Source organism: Python bivittatus, unplaced genomic scaffold, assembly GCF_059951505.1.
Source record: "Python bivittatus isolate LINGU-HERP-01145 unplaced genomic scaffold, Pbiv_v1 ctg000700_np1212, whole genome shotgun sequence".
Classification (NCBI taxonomy): domain Eukaryota; kingdom Metazoa; phylum Chordata; class Lepidosauria; order Squamata; family Pythonidae; genus Python; species Python bivittatus.
The window spans coordinates 47,927,917-47,943,718 of record NW_028277098.1 but is presented as its reverse complement, the minus strand read 5'-3'; positions in this window follow the sequence as shown (position 1 = coordinate 47,943,718).

Sequence of the window (15,802 nt, the reverse complement as noted above, 5' to 3'; positions counted from 1 at the left end):
AAGTCTAAAAAGGATTGAAGAGGATTATTCTTTCTAAAGATGGAAAGTGGAGTACCCTTTCCATTAGCCATTTTTAGTTTCTCTGCTTCCACAAACTTTATGATGCTGCTAAGTCCCTGGAAGAAAACTCAAGGATGGTGCTCCTTTATAAGTTTCAAACTATAATCTTCAAGAAACTATATATTTAATTGAGATTAAATGGTAGGATCTGGTTTTTTAAAAATCCATTCTCCATATCAGTGCAAGTGTGTACTGTCACTGAACAACAGAATGACTACTGTAATTATATATTCTCATGAGCAAACACTACTCCACTTGATGGCAGCTGAAAAAGAAACAGTGTTTTCTTTTTTTAAAGTTTACCTTTCTCAAATATTAAGCCAAGAGAGGAACAGCCTTTCTAAAAGATCTCGGAATCACTGTAATCCTTCTAGTTAATGGGGGGAGATACTAATCTGAATCCAAACTCAGAAGAGAATCTTCAGTGATGTGGTTGGTGACAGTGTATCTTTCCACATTATCTCCCTATTTGCCCCACCATCATTTCTGTCACTGTTACTTGAAACTCACATGTCCAAGCAAATGTCTTGTCAGTTTTAGTGAAGCCTTCACCCAAGCAGACAAACAAACTGAAGTATTATGATATGTACCACTGCTGATGTGCAGATATGTTTTTATTTATTTTTCTTTAAAAAATGTGCAAATGCTGGTAAAAAGGTAGTGGTCTGTTGTAAGGAGTACATGTTCATGGAATAAGCAAAAAATGGCTGTGTGTAAGCCATATAAAAGTGAAAGTTGGTATGTACTGTACTCCTGGATGGAGGAATGCAGTGGGAACAGGGTACTTAAGTAGTGTCTGTAGTAAAACAAGAAGTGACCAAGTAAAAAAATGAATGGATGCTGAATGAATATGGATACAATTCAAAAGTGAGCAACCAATACAAAAGAAGTATATTGTGGTGGTTCAGGATACAGGCAGCTTGAACAAGTATCAAGTGTATGAAGGGTCAAAATTGGGTCCAAAGGAAAAGGAAAAGTGAGAAACTTGTAATTGGATGGAGCCAATGAAATCCTCAGAAAGAGGGAGGCGAGAAGTTTAAAGAACCAAAGGCAGTCCATGGATGTGGTGGAAGTACTGGTTATATGCCACAGTTTATGCTTTGTAAGTGATCAGGGTCCTTCAGCAACTAGGTAAAAAGTAAAAGGCGCACAGAGTTGGTTTCGAAACATAAATGCTCATAAAAAATCCAGTAATTAATGAGTAATCCCTAAAGGAATGGAAGCTGGCTTCAAACAAAGACACGTGCAAGAAATTAGGGCATCTAGAAGGTCATGAGAGATATGTTGATACACGCTTACAACAGCTTTCCTATTGCAGTGTTTTTGGACTGGGTATGCTGGAACAGAAGGATTTTAATATATCATAGTGGCTAAGTAGATCAATGGCTTGTCATGAAGGCTATATCAGGATTATTATCTTTACTGCTGTTAGGGTATTATAAAGGCAACGTCCATGGGCCAACCAATGACTGGGGGTCTGAGCTACTGGGGGTCTGAGAAAGGAAGGCACCTCTTGTTCTTGTTTCCTAAAGGCTGGGGTGCTTGGCCATCTCATTCTCCTGATCTGGGAGGAGGAAACCATAGTGCATGCAGTTCCTTTCAACAAGTGCTTCTCTGCAGTGTGTCTAGAGCTCTCACTAGGTGGACCAAGGAAGTCCAGAGGAAGTCCAGGGATGGCTATTCTCTCCACTCAACCACTGTGAACTAGAAGTAACCACCTGGGCTGATACAGAATTGCAGCTGCTACAGTGAGAACTGTCAAACCCTGTTTGCTGGTTGGGGGAGGGCAGGCCAGCTAGCAAGATGGGCAAAGAGCAGTGTGATGTGGGTGATGCTTCTGTTCCAAAGCAGTGGCAGGAAAATTCCCCACTCTGCCCAGAGACCTTCTGTGCATGCCCCTGGGTGTTGAGCCAAAGGGACTGTAGCAGGAGATCCCAAGCCAGGCAGATCACAGCAGGGAGCCTCTGCTAGGCCCATACCCAATGCTCAGCTCTCAAATGGAAGAAGTCACCAGTAGTGGGTCCCCTTGAGCTGGTCCACCCCAAAATGTACCCCATTGGCACTTCAGAAGCAACAACCGGGATTCTTTGCAACAGCCTTGATTGTCAAGACGACTCAACTTTCCCCAGTCTGAGGCTCTAGATAGGTTTGACAATGGCTTCCATTATCCCCAATCAGCATGGCAATAATAACAATGACCTCTTTTTGATTCTATTAATATTATTGTTGTTGGATTATTGTTGCCTAATTTAGATAACACTTATGGGATATATCAGAACTTCCAGTAATGATATACCAATACCAATACTTTAATGGCCAAGTATAAAACATAAACAAGGAATTTATCTTCGGTGATAACAGCAAAATCAACGGTGCATTTGGATAAGAGCAAAAAAAAATAATCACATGGTATTCAGCAAAGCAATGGCACAAGGGAAAAAATGTCACTGAATACCAATTTCTGGGGATTTGATAGCAAGAGTGTACTATGCCTACTGTATTAAGAGACAATACTGTATTTACTCCCTTCTGAATTTTTTGAATTGTGGCATATTTTCACCACTGAAAGTTATCAGAACTTCATGTGGGTCCTGCTGATAAATAAAAGGAGTCTGAACAAACAGATAACACCAATGTTTGGTGTTTGTTTCATTTAATTAATATCTGGTGCTTGTTTTATTTATTTCACTTATTTCAGAATAAGTCAGTCGACTCATGATGTGCCATCCCTTCAGATTTGGTAACAGGCTGCAGCACATTGGCTGTAAATACTGCAATCCAGCTGTAAATACTGCAATCCAGCTGTAAATACTGCAATCCAACTGTAAATACTGCAGTCCAACTGTTCCATAATTAGATCAGTCTCTATGGCTCATTTCTCCATGATAAAATGTTTCAATTCAGTAACATTTCATGGTTTTCTAGCTTGAACTACTCATTTCAAGTCCTGCCACAATATTTCTATGGGGTCTGGACTTTGACTTGACCATTCCAAAACAATGAATTAGTTCTTTTTAATCTGTTCACTTTAATAATTGCTTGTACGTTTTGGATCTTTGCTGAATGACCCCTTGAACTTCCATTTCAGCTAACAGACAGGTGGCCTGATATTCTATTGGACCGTTTTTCTTAAATTCCAAAATAAGTGTATTGTTTCCTAGTAATGACAAGCTAAAGGAACTGATTCACATACAGTAGAAATGAAAAGGAAGATTCTTTTGGTTCGAAACAGATGATGGCTGCTGAAAATGATGAGAAATGATGAAATGGTATGTAGACGGTGAAGGATATAATGGTAAGGTAAGGCATGGTAAGGTAAGGAAAAGATAAGATAAAGAATTGTAAAATAAAAAGAGTTGGGATTTTCAGCCATTCTAACTGGCTGCTTATTCCTGATGACCCTATCTATTAATGGAGGAATCCCTGTTCATCAGCTCCCTGCAGGGAATTCTGTGATCCTTTTGGATGAAATTGCAACCAGGTTGTGCAAGCACCAGAAGATTTTAGGATTTAAGTGTATGTGTATTGAATGTTCACAGCCATTATCACGAATAAGGCAATCAAGGGAAGATTAAAAGGGCTAGAGTGAATACAGAATATATTCTACACTTGGAGCAGAACAGCAGGGATTGGTTTCTACTAGCTTTCTAATACCCATCTAGCTCCCAAAGATCCACTTTTGACTCATCTACAGATAGAATATTCCTTCAGAAGTCTGGAGAATCATTCAGGTGTTTTGTTTTGTTTTGTTTTGTTTTACAAACTTGAGATAAGCATCAAAGTTCAATGGCTTGTACTTTGCTATCTCAGGACTCGCCTTTTTAGCCAGTGCTTTTCTGATGGTGGAGTCATGAGTGCTAACTTTAGTCAAAGCAACCAGGTGTGGCTATGGGTTTCTTTGTCATTCCTGCTTCCTTTTTTATGCTGTGCAGGACAGCTACTCTTGGGAATATTTGGAATTGTCCTAAATCTTCTCCATTTCATGACCATGGCCTTGATTGTGGGACTGATGGCATCGATAACCTTTTTACAAGGGCTTCAGAAATTTCTTTTAAGAGGGTTGTGCTGTGCTTAACTCTAGTGCAATGTGTTTCAAACTTGGCAACGTTAAGATGAGTGGACTTCAGCTCTCAGAATTCCCCAGCCAGCATGCCTGACATGGTCGGAGATATTCCTTTCCTGGTTTTAGTATTTAAAATAACTTAAATAATCATTGCCTTTTCTTAAATAGTTTTAAAGATTATGAAATATGTAAAATAAATGTATTTTCTAGAAATAAAAAAATAATATAAAATTACAGATAAAGGGGTGTATAGGGCCAGTTATGTGAATGCATCATAAAACAATCAGAATGATTTGGGCAAGCCTTGCCCTATATACATCTTACAACTTCATAACACTGAAGTTCTCATCACACACTAGAGCACACACTGAGGAATTCTGGGAGTTGAAGTCTACACATCTGAAAGTTGCCAAGGTTGAGAAACACTGGCCTAAGAAATTGTGAGAAGTCTTCCATGTGGTTAGTTTTTGGGTCATGTTATTGTGCACAACCAGAAAATAAGGTTAACTGAATGCACCATGACTAAGTTAATCATGGGAAAGCATGTGGTACAAATGCAAATTTGGAGAAGATAGTTGATCCTCTCTTTCTATGAAAATTTGATTCTCTCAGTCCTGGTTAGCAGGTAGGCAGTTTGATCTTGAATGCTAAGTCATAGTGATAGAAAGCATAAACTACCATATCTGGGCTGCAAAAGTTCAGTTGGCCACTAGAAGATAGTAAAGAAACACAGGAAACTCTAGTCTTCACTGTTGTCTAGTGGCCATCCCTATTTGGTATCTTAGATATGGTCATTCTTGTGCCAATGGTCTAATTTTTCCACTGATTTTACCAATTGCAGTTTACTGCTGTGCATCAGAGAGCAAATCTGGGCAAGTGAACCTTCTGACTCTGAAGGACAATTTATAGAGATAGTTTGGGTGAGCTTTAGTAGGATAAGTAAGCATATGGAATTCTTGGCCATGACAAAAAGGGAAAATATGTGTGTCAAGCTGTAGGAAACCAACCTGCCTCTGGCAACATAAAGGAGCAGAACCAAGGACTATCGATTACAGATGCCTTAATATATGGCTAGTGTTTTTTTTTTTCCTTCCCCTACTTCCTTTCTGTGGCAAACATGATTTCTACTCAGATCATTCAGAAAACAATGTCTTGGATGCAGTCTCAGACTTATTTATTGTATTTCATAAAGCATTTCCCATTCAATGGGAGGGGTAAGTAAAAGGAAAAGGTGGGAGGGGACTAATGTTATGTTGAATCAAACCACTGGGTGGCAGCAAAAGGATTTAGAAACTACAGACACATGTTCTTGGTTTATTATACTACAGCTGGGCATGGAGTAAAGTAATCCATATATTGCCTTGAAAGATCAGATCAGCTGAAGTGTGAGTCTCTTTATCATTTCTTACTTCTAGAAGATTTCCCACATTGATTTTCTGGTGCCTGGGTAGGCAACCTACGACATTCCAAATAATCTTAAATTTTAATGCCCATCATTTCTATCCATATAGGGATGCTAGGAGTTGTAGTTCATTTGCAGCACTTCAGATTTTTCACCCCTGCCTGCATGTCCAGTTCAGAAATTGATGTGTGGAACTGAACTTGGGAAACCCTCGGTACCCAAGGAATTTGTTCTACCATTCAGCTAAGGAACCTGTTATTCTGTATCTTGGTCTTCCTAGCAATTTTACAGCTGAGGTGAGATTTGAACTAATTTTTTCCCCTTTCTTACCTTACTTTAATAATCACACTATATAACAATACGTGAAAGGAACCAATGTGATTGCCCAGAGGTTTTCCTCTTCTGGATTTATTTTGCACAATCTGTAACTGAAAAAGAGAATAAATGTACTTTATTTATTTTATACATATTTATATTTATTTGTATAGTTATATAAAATAAATGTAACATATTTTATGTACTTCAAATATATTTAATGGAGAGACATCTGGCAGCTAAAGCTGATGATTCAAACTACTTAAAATAGTAAAATCAGATGATAGTTAGATGTAAAATTCAAAATGAAGCCACTTTCTTTGTTTATTATTATCTTTTTAATAAAGAAGCTGTTAGATGCTGTATACATTGTTCTTTCTCAAAGCTCTCTTCAACTTTTCCAGTACGAAGGTTAGCCATAATTGTAATTTCATCCTCTCATCACCACTTCGACGTCTACAGCTCTTGGATTGTGCAAAGTGTGAAGAGTTTTTCCCCTCAGCTCTTGAATATATTTTCTCCTTTGTATCCAGTGCTTTGAGAAACTCTTCTTTTTGACCTCCCCCTCCCATTTTCGATTTGTCACAGAAGTGTGAACCCTCCAACATATTACACTCTTAGATAAAATGCTAATCGTTTCCTTGGTGACTGAGTGATCAATTCTAATCTGGGCTCTTATCCTTGATCATTTGTTTGGTGCCCAACTCCCATAGCAGAGCAGAATATGGCTGATAAGATTGGATAGGTTTTCCAAAGATTCGGTCATCAGAGTATGGGGACCGCTTCTATAAATGAATGCTGTTACATTTTTTTTCCAGCTGCTTTGAATACTATGGGTGCAAAACATACCATTCTGTTTAGGAATGCATCTGATAATGTTCCATGAATTCTTCATGTGCACAGTAAAAGATCTCTTCTACTTTCTACACATGGTATATTATAATTTGGGTTGCTCCATATCAGAGATGGGAATCTGTATCCTTCCAGATGTTGATGAATTCCCAGCTGTCACTGATGCATTGGATTTTGTAGAAGCTGTGTTATTTTGAAATATATGCCAAAGATCTGGAAATTAATGGAAGACAACAGAAATGATATTGTCCACTTTCATGACTGCAAAGTAATTGATATTATCTGATTGAAAAGATTCTCATTCTTCGTCAATTATACCATAGTTCACAACTTTTTTGATATCTGAACAGGATATTTTACTTCCAAGAGTACCAACTGGGGGACTATTTAGAACTTTGGCCTGCATCTAATAATCTATATATTTTAATGTTCCCCCCTTTAACCTCCTGTTATTTAAAGTGTCTGAAATGTTAATAATTCAATTGTGTAAGATGCATGAATATATATAAAAAGAATAGCTTCAATTAGTATGGGAAAGATGTTTTTAGTTATTAGTATATTGTGTATGGGCAGGCAGAATTAATAGGAGATAGGCTGTCCCACAGATCACCCAGCCCAGGGCTTTATAATGGACAACCAGAATTGCACTTGGAAGCCTATTGCAAACCAGTACAGTTTGCAGAGTAGAGGTATAACATGACCATGTTGAGGCATGCCCGTAACTACCTGCACTGCTGTATTCTGGACCAGTTGTAGTTTCCAAGTGGCCTTCAGGGACAGCCCCATTTACAGCACATTACATGGAAGATTCCAGGAAGACTCTCAAAATGTGCATCATTTTTGCCTAGAGGAATGCCATCCCATCCAGAGCTAAAGATGGAAGGTCCCCACAGCCATTCAGACTTTTTATGGTTAGGTCTAAGCCTGTTCTTTCCAATCCAGACTCCAATAGCCTCCAGACACTGAGAAAATGCCTTGGCAGAAATATTTGGTTGACCAGGGGTAGATATGTATAATTGAGTATCACTAGCATGATAGTGCTTTACTCCATGCTAACAGATGACTTCACCCAGCAGTTTCATGTAGCTGTTAAATAGGAATTGGGAGAAAGCAGAGCCATGAAGAACCCACAAACCAGGAGTCTAGGGCTTGACCTCTCCCACAGTACAGACTGGAACTAGCCTTGGAGGAAGGAGATCACCACAACACCATGCCTTCCACTGCTATCCCCCTAAGTCAGTCCAGAAGGTATTGAAAGCTGCCTGAGAGATCAAGGAGGGCCAGGATAGATCCATCACCACCAACCAAAGGTCACTCACAAGTGTGATCAAATGCCATTTTAGTAATATACACAAGCCTGAATCCTGATTGAAAAGTGTATAGATAATCTGTTTCCTCCAGAATTCTCTGAAGCTACAGCCCAACAACCTTTCCCACAACTTTCCCAGAAAGGGGAGGTTGGAAACTGGATAAAAATTATTTATTAATTTATTAATCACATTTATATGGTTTCTTGAGTAAGGGGAGGACTACCATCTCCTTAGGTGCAGATTGGGACCCAGCCATATGTCATCATCCAGGCAGTCTTAAGTAGCCCAGGAGGAACATGTATCTAATGGCCAAATTTACAGTTTGGGATCAACAGCCTCAACTCCTCTCTGAGAACACAGCCAAAGTATGCCTCAGTTTATAGGAACTGCAAGCCAGAGTCCAACTCAGAGAAGGCTGGAAAATGTATCCACCAGATGCCTTGAATACTCCTCATGATGGCCCTGCAGATGGTTCTCTAGGCCTTCCCTCTCCAGGAAGGTCTGGGCCATCCTGAGCAGGACCAACAGATGGCTATTTGCAGACCCCATAAGAGTAGAAAAATGATTACAGATTTCTGCTCTTATTGTCACAAGGTAATCCTCGATAATGGCTTTTACCCACGTTCATTTGGATTCACTCTTTGTTTTTTTCCAGTAGTGCTCTATATGCCACTTCTGCTGTTTCATCTCTGGCAGCTTTTCTGAAAAGCAGAGACAGGCTACAGAGGTTGCAGTATGCAACCAACAGAGATCAACAGAGCCTCATGAGCAGCCTCAAGTTCCCCCTAAAACCATACAGGGTTCATCAGGTGCCTGGGGCAGACCAATCACAGAGGTCCTATCTCCCTGGGTAAGAGCAACATCAGGGTAGGCTACAGATTTCATGTCACTTCTCTTCTAACAATGGGTGGTTTGCACAGTGAGTATCCAATAATAATAACAGAAGCATTAATAGTTTATTTTGCTTCATATGTAGAGAAATTCAGATCTATAGTAGAATCAGACATTAATAGCAAGTAGTCAAATAAATAGATAGATGGTAATTAGAAATAATATCATTACTAATTCTCATAGTCTAGCCAGGACAGCTGGCAATACTGAAAGTCAGATTTCAAGCAGAATGCTGATGTAGCCTTTTACATTTATAATTAAAATTATTCCTGGCATGTACCAAAATGTCTAATTTTTCTTCCTACAGTGACATTTATTTGTATGCTAGCAATTTTCATATTATCTTTTTTGTGTCTGTGAAGCTGCGTGATTCTTTTCCAGTGCTGGAATACATGTCCTTTTTTAAAAAAAATCACACACTAATTTCCAAATTCTATGTCTTCCTCTGTGTGGCAAAGGAGTAATTGAATCAAATTATTCAGACTGGATATCCAAACTTAATATTGTCTCAGTCCAATACAGCATCCCATTTTTGGACATTTTTTACACTATAAAGAAGTGTTTACAAGCAGTAGTTCTTAAACTGTTTGACCCAATTACCCCTTTTCCTGTTCTTGAATAATGTCATTACCCCCACAAAAAATACAGACTCTGTTCTATGTAAGTGTTTCAGGAGTGGCAGCCCCAAATTGGATCCTTGACTCACAAATGAGCAATTACAAATTGCTCCATTACCCTCAGGATATGACCAAAATACTCCCTTGGGAGTAACTGCATCCAGTTTAAGAACCACTGCTATATAATAATTCTTCTGTGGTGTATATAAGACATTATAATCAGTTTCCCAATTTCTTTGAAAGCAAGCTGATGGCTTGATGATAGTGTTTAATAGCCAACATGATAAATGTATTCATCTTTAATGTAACTTGTGATTCTGTCGTTTTTGTAGCAATATATTATCCTTGGACAATATATTTCCTAATCGATTGAGAAGAACCTGATTAAATAATAATCATTAGACATATGTCTGTCCTTAATAGTACCTCATTCACCTTGCTAGTTGAGTAAATTTACTACCTTGGAGAGGAGTGACTATGGTATCATAGAGCAGCATTCAGAATATACCTCCTATGTACTTCCAAGCAGAAAAAGTTCATACAAGTTGATGAAAGTTTTGAGATGAAGTCCAGAAGATGAGCTTTTAGTCAGAATCCCCCCCCCCCCCAAATCTGTATCAAAGAAAGTGGTCAAACTCAACAATATAAGATTTGTGGAATATCAACAGTTCAATTAATCCTGAATGCACTAAGTCCTGTTGGACCAAAAATGACTCATACAGGGTGTTCTCCACTAATATGGAGGTTATCAAATTTTAAGAATATTGTGTTTTCCATAAAAATCCCGATGATAGAAATGGATACTCTGTAGACTTCCTTTTTTTTTTGTTTCAATCCCATTTCATGGGAGGCCTGAAATTCAGGTTGTTGATAATGAGTCCTGGCAAAATAACATTATTATCTTCAGGAAAGAGGTAATTATTAGGGGAGTGGGTCCTAGAAAGCTGTCAGTAGCACATTTCCCCTTGATTTATGGCTGACACAACTGCTGGCACAGCATCAACAACATTGGTTGTGTTCACATGATAAGCTTACCTGTGGTTTTCATGACACACTAAACCACATATCACCACAGGGGTTAGTTTCACATCTATGGCTGAAATGTGGTTGGTTGGTTAGTAGTTCAGTATATATACAAACACATCACTGTTTCTGATGTGAGTTAGAGCAAGAGAAACACCCATACTGCATTGCTGACTTCTCTCTTGAAGGAACCATTGAATCTGCTCATTACGGAATCGGATGGAGTGGGAGATTGAGGTAGCTGGTTCTGGTGATAGATATCTAATCACTTGAGTGTTCAGCCCAAAGGGCTGCTCTTATCATCATACTATTTCTGTACTTTTTAGCCATCTCTCTCCCTCAAGTTGCCATGGTAACGATGGCTGCACCTCACACAGCCATTTATTAAAGAGGTCTGATGGGATGGGCCATAAATCCAATTAAACAGCTCGGTAGGTTCCAGTTGCACTCGCAATAAGGTTACATCACAGGGCTGAAGAAGACAGGGGTCTGTGTGTCTGTACGTAGATGCTAAGCACCCAGGATCCTCGCTTTCTCTTTCTCTTTTTTTAGAAGTGCTAAAAAGGTCATGTATCGGGGAGATAATCATAAATGACGTGTCATTATTACATACTGTGCATTTATTATCTCCTGCTACAGCCATGTCAGAGGCGGCTACTGAGGGCTAGATAATTGGGTTCCTTCACGCAGATGGTTTATTATCAGTGTCTTCCAGAAGAAGGTTTAAGACAGTTAGTGATGCTGTTTGCCAGTTAAAGATTAGAGACCCCAGAGAATAATTAACAATCCCCCGACCCACTCTTTCTGCAAGATTCTTCTGCCTTCCCTCCCTTCATTGCCTTTTAATCTATTCATTTTAGCAGGTGTAATAAAGTGATAAGGAAAGGCTCAGGGGATGTTTGTTTGAGTGCTTCTGGGTGTACAGACCACAAAGGATGGCATTTTTATTTCTTTCATTTGTGTGAACAAAGACTAGGCAAACTTTCGTGCTATCTTGTATTGCCCACACACATGTGCGGTTGTATGTTCACTTGCACACACCACTGTTGCTGCTGCCCAGATTTTTGCCCACATGGAGAGATTTCCAACAGAAAAAAGTAACATTTCAAACAGCTACCGCATTGAGGCTTCTAGTCAAAATGGAAATCACACATACATTCAAGGCTGTTTTGCTTTGCTTTTCTGAAGATAAAACTCTTACACTGATTTTTCCCATTGATTCCAGACCCCCAAAGATCATTGTGAATATCATACTTATTCTAAGAGACTGTCTGAATTGCTCTTTCATTCCCTCCAGATATATTCAGAGAATTAAATTTCAGCTCTAGCACTTGCCAAACCAACAACACTAAATATGGTCTATCACTTCCTAAGACCCTTCTGCCAGGGACAGCAGGAAGTAGTGAAGGCATGCTGAATCTGGGTGTATTAATGCTTATCTATACACATTTATGTAAATTTGAAATTAATTTGGATTTAAGTTCACAGGCCTTGAATCTGGAAAGTTTCTGTACCTTAATTTCAGCCCTGATACTCTACAACTAAAATTATGTAGTGGTAAATATTTGAATCTATAATTTTAATTGCAAAACCTAAAAATTGAGGGACAAATCACATTTTGTACTTTTATATTTTAGTTAAAAATTGAATAAGAAAATATATTTTCAATATACAGGAAATCATATGCCATTTGTTATATACTGAAAGAATAAAATATAGTGGCTTTATTGCTTCTTGGTTTGAGCAATGTTATATGCCACAATCTTCCTAGGAATTATGCTTCAGGTTTGTATGATTTATCAATGCTACCTCCAGAAATAGATTTATAAATAGTTTAAAGGGATCTTATGAACTGAAGGAACTGAGCTGGAAAATGAAGATAATCCATGCCAACTACTAAAAAGTAATCTTTCTGGTGATATAAAATCTAAATTCTTTCCTCCTTTTATAACCAGATCAAATTTTTAAAAAATCACACATCAGAAGGCATTTTGCAAAAGCAGAACAAAGTGGTACCCTGTTCATTTGAGCAATGAACACAAATCTTACTTCAAGATTTGGAGACATGATTGCCTGTGATGTTTCTTCCTGACTGAGTCCTGCTTTTCACATTGATTGCATATATAAAATTGTTATCTGTCCCTTAGTTTGTTTTTTACAATGCATTGGACAGGATACTATTAAGCACTGAAAATCCTTGAACAATATTTGGGTTAGCGCCCTTTGTTTCCAGCTATTGCATTTGTCACTACATGGAAATGTATTCCTCCTTTCTATAAATGGGGTTTTTTTTCCCATCATTCTTCTCACCAGTTTATAGGGCTGTTTTCTTCTTGCACTAGAGAAAAGCTGCTTAGAATGAGATAGATCAAATCCAAGGCAGCCATAATTTTTTCAGTCATTATACAGATGGAAAGGCTCTTTTCTAGATAGTAACAAATAAGCCTATCTAGATAAGCAACTTTTTTTCTTTCTTTTTTTTGCAAGAGAAAGAATTCTACCCTTTCCCACCCAGACACAGACTGCACACAGCTTCTGGCAGTGAAGGGAGGTATACCCAAACTCCAATTTTTGATTGATCCTGAGGAATTAGCTTAAGGCCCAAAGTCATACTTTCTCTTAATACTACACACCTATAATATGCAAAATATCATTTCTAACATAAGAGATGAGGAACAGTTTCATTGACAGAAATACTTGTACGGGCAAATTGAGTTGTGGAAGCATGCATTTGATGTAAAAAAAATAGCCTCATATTTGAAAAACAAATCTGCCTTCTAACTGACTGCGTATGAACAGTCAGTAATTGACACGGTCTGTATTTCAGACTAATGCCTTTTCAAACTGTTTCTTATTTAAGCTGTTGTTATTTCATGCACATTGCTGACCTCTAGAGGGAGGCACATCCAGTCTTTTAAACATGCTGAATGCTAGATGGTTGCAATGTTACTTATACAGGTAGTCCTCGCTTACCAACTGCCTTGTTTAGTGACCATTTGAAATTACAAGTGTTAAAAAAAAAGCTTTGCGACCAGTCCTCACATTTACGACCATCACAACGTCCCATGGTCACGTGATCGCCATTCACATGCTTCGCTATCAGCTAGTAACAAGCAGAGTTAATGGAGAACATGGAAGTACAGTCGTAAGTTGCAGTCACATCATGTTTCTGTGAACATCAGAACAACCAAATGGGAAGTGACATTATAAGCCCATCATGGTCACGTGATTTTCTGCTTAGCTACCATGGCACTTAGTGACAGAGTTGCCAGTCCCAGTTACAGTTGCTAAGTGAGAACTACCTGTATTTTAATTTATGAAATGTGGACCTCCTTCCATTCTGTTCACTTGAGTTACCAAAAGCCCATAGAAATATGATAAAAATTGTATTTTCATTGCTTGGCAACAGGTACCCATTGGAATAAATAGAGATAGAGATGACATTTCTGCTCCTCTCTAAAGCTCCTTGTGTTGCTTCTTATGGTTTCTCAAGGAGGGATTCTCAAGCTCTTCAGAGCAGCTTTTTACTAGAGACTGCAGGGGGAAAGAAGGACAAAGATTGCTCCTATGTCTTCTTCATTCACCAGGGTTAGAATTCTGTTACATTTAAACACTTCTCTAGAGTCAGCCCAACAACTATCAATTCATGATGCTCTTGTGACCTCAGCTCTTGGATGGGCTATAGATCACCGAGAAGTGTGTGCGTGTGTATTGTTGCCGGGGTGGGGACCACAACAGGTACCAATAGAAGTGAATATGTGTAGCTCAGGGTTGAACTGTGAAGTCCTTGGGGTTCTCTGAGCTTGTTTGTTTTCTTGCAAACATTTCGTTACCCAGCTAGGTAACATCTTCACAAACCACAACAGGGTCCATTTTGTGTAACATGTAATCTTAGTCCAGCTTGATTTAAGAGAGGTATTATTTTTATCTTAGGAGACAACACTTTCTTAGATTGGGCACTGGACATTACCAGACTTGTATCAAAGTGGTTAAAAATAATGACATAATACAATCAAATTAAAACATTTCAGAAAGAAAAATTAATAAATGAAGTAGAACGAGGATAACAGTTCTAACAACACCAAAGGCAACTGAAAAAGAAACATGCAGTTCCACAGTAACTTTTTTCATGTCTTTTTCATGTATGTACCAGAAGTACATACAATATACCATTATTAAAGCTGCATTATAGATTTATGTAAAAGTATTATATTATTGATAGTCTTAGTTCCTTTCTTAATGATCTGCATCATGGAAGCTATTTTTTCACAATGGCTGTGTCCTTGGCCTACGTTTTCATGGAACTCTTTGCCATAATGTCAAAATCTCTTTCCAATTCGTTGTTCAGTTTTCAATTACCTCCAACTCTTTCCCACTTGATGGAAATCATTTTCCAAGGTTGTCTGACAGTAACTACTTCTTTGAGTTCCTATAAGCTCACACTTTGTTGTTAGTGATAATATCCAGTCACATTCTCTTCTCTTGGCCTCTTTTTTTAATTACCTTCAATTTTTCCAAGCATCACACTGTGATCTTCTCCTGTGAGTTTTGCCTTCCCATGCTGTGTTTCCAATACTTAAATTTGAGCTTCATCATTAGTGCTTCCATGAGCAATCTGGTTTTACTGAATTATAGACTGAATGGTTTATTCTTCTTGTAGTCTAAGGTATTCATTTTTTTTTTTTTGGTAGTACCACAATTCAAAGGTATCAATTTTTCTTTGTTTGGGTTTTCAGATGGTTCAGATGGCCCAGGTTTCACAGCCATATATAACTAGGAAAACCATGCCCTTGACAATACATGCCATTGTTGTCCACGGGATGTCCTTGCCCTTTGTCCTCTGTAGAACACAGGGGTATTGCTGGCAGATAAAACAGAATTTAACTTTGTACAAACCTTGTTGATTATCCATTAGCAAAATTTGTTTTTCTCTGTGTTTGATAATTTTGTATTTAATTGTACTGTATATCAGTTTATACTGAACTAAGAGAATGGATTTGTTTCCCCCTGTTTTGCTCTGCAATAATAGAGTGAACTATCCCTGGAGTGACCAGATTTGGACCTGACCATTCTCAGAGCTCTGGATCATGCCCTCAAATCAAATAACTTGGTCTCTGCACACCCTTAGTGGAAATTCACTAGGTAAGAAGTGAGAAGAAATCCTGTGACTTTGTACATCACTTATGAATAAGAAGCTTATTATATCTGGACATTCAACATCCAGAGATTGAAATCAATAAAAGAAGCAACCATGTTATAAATAAAAATA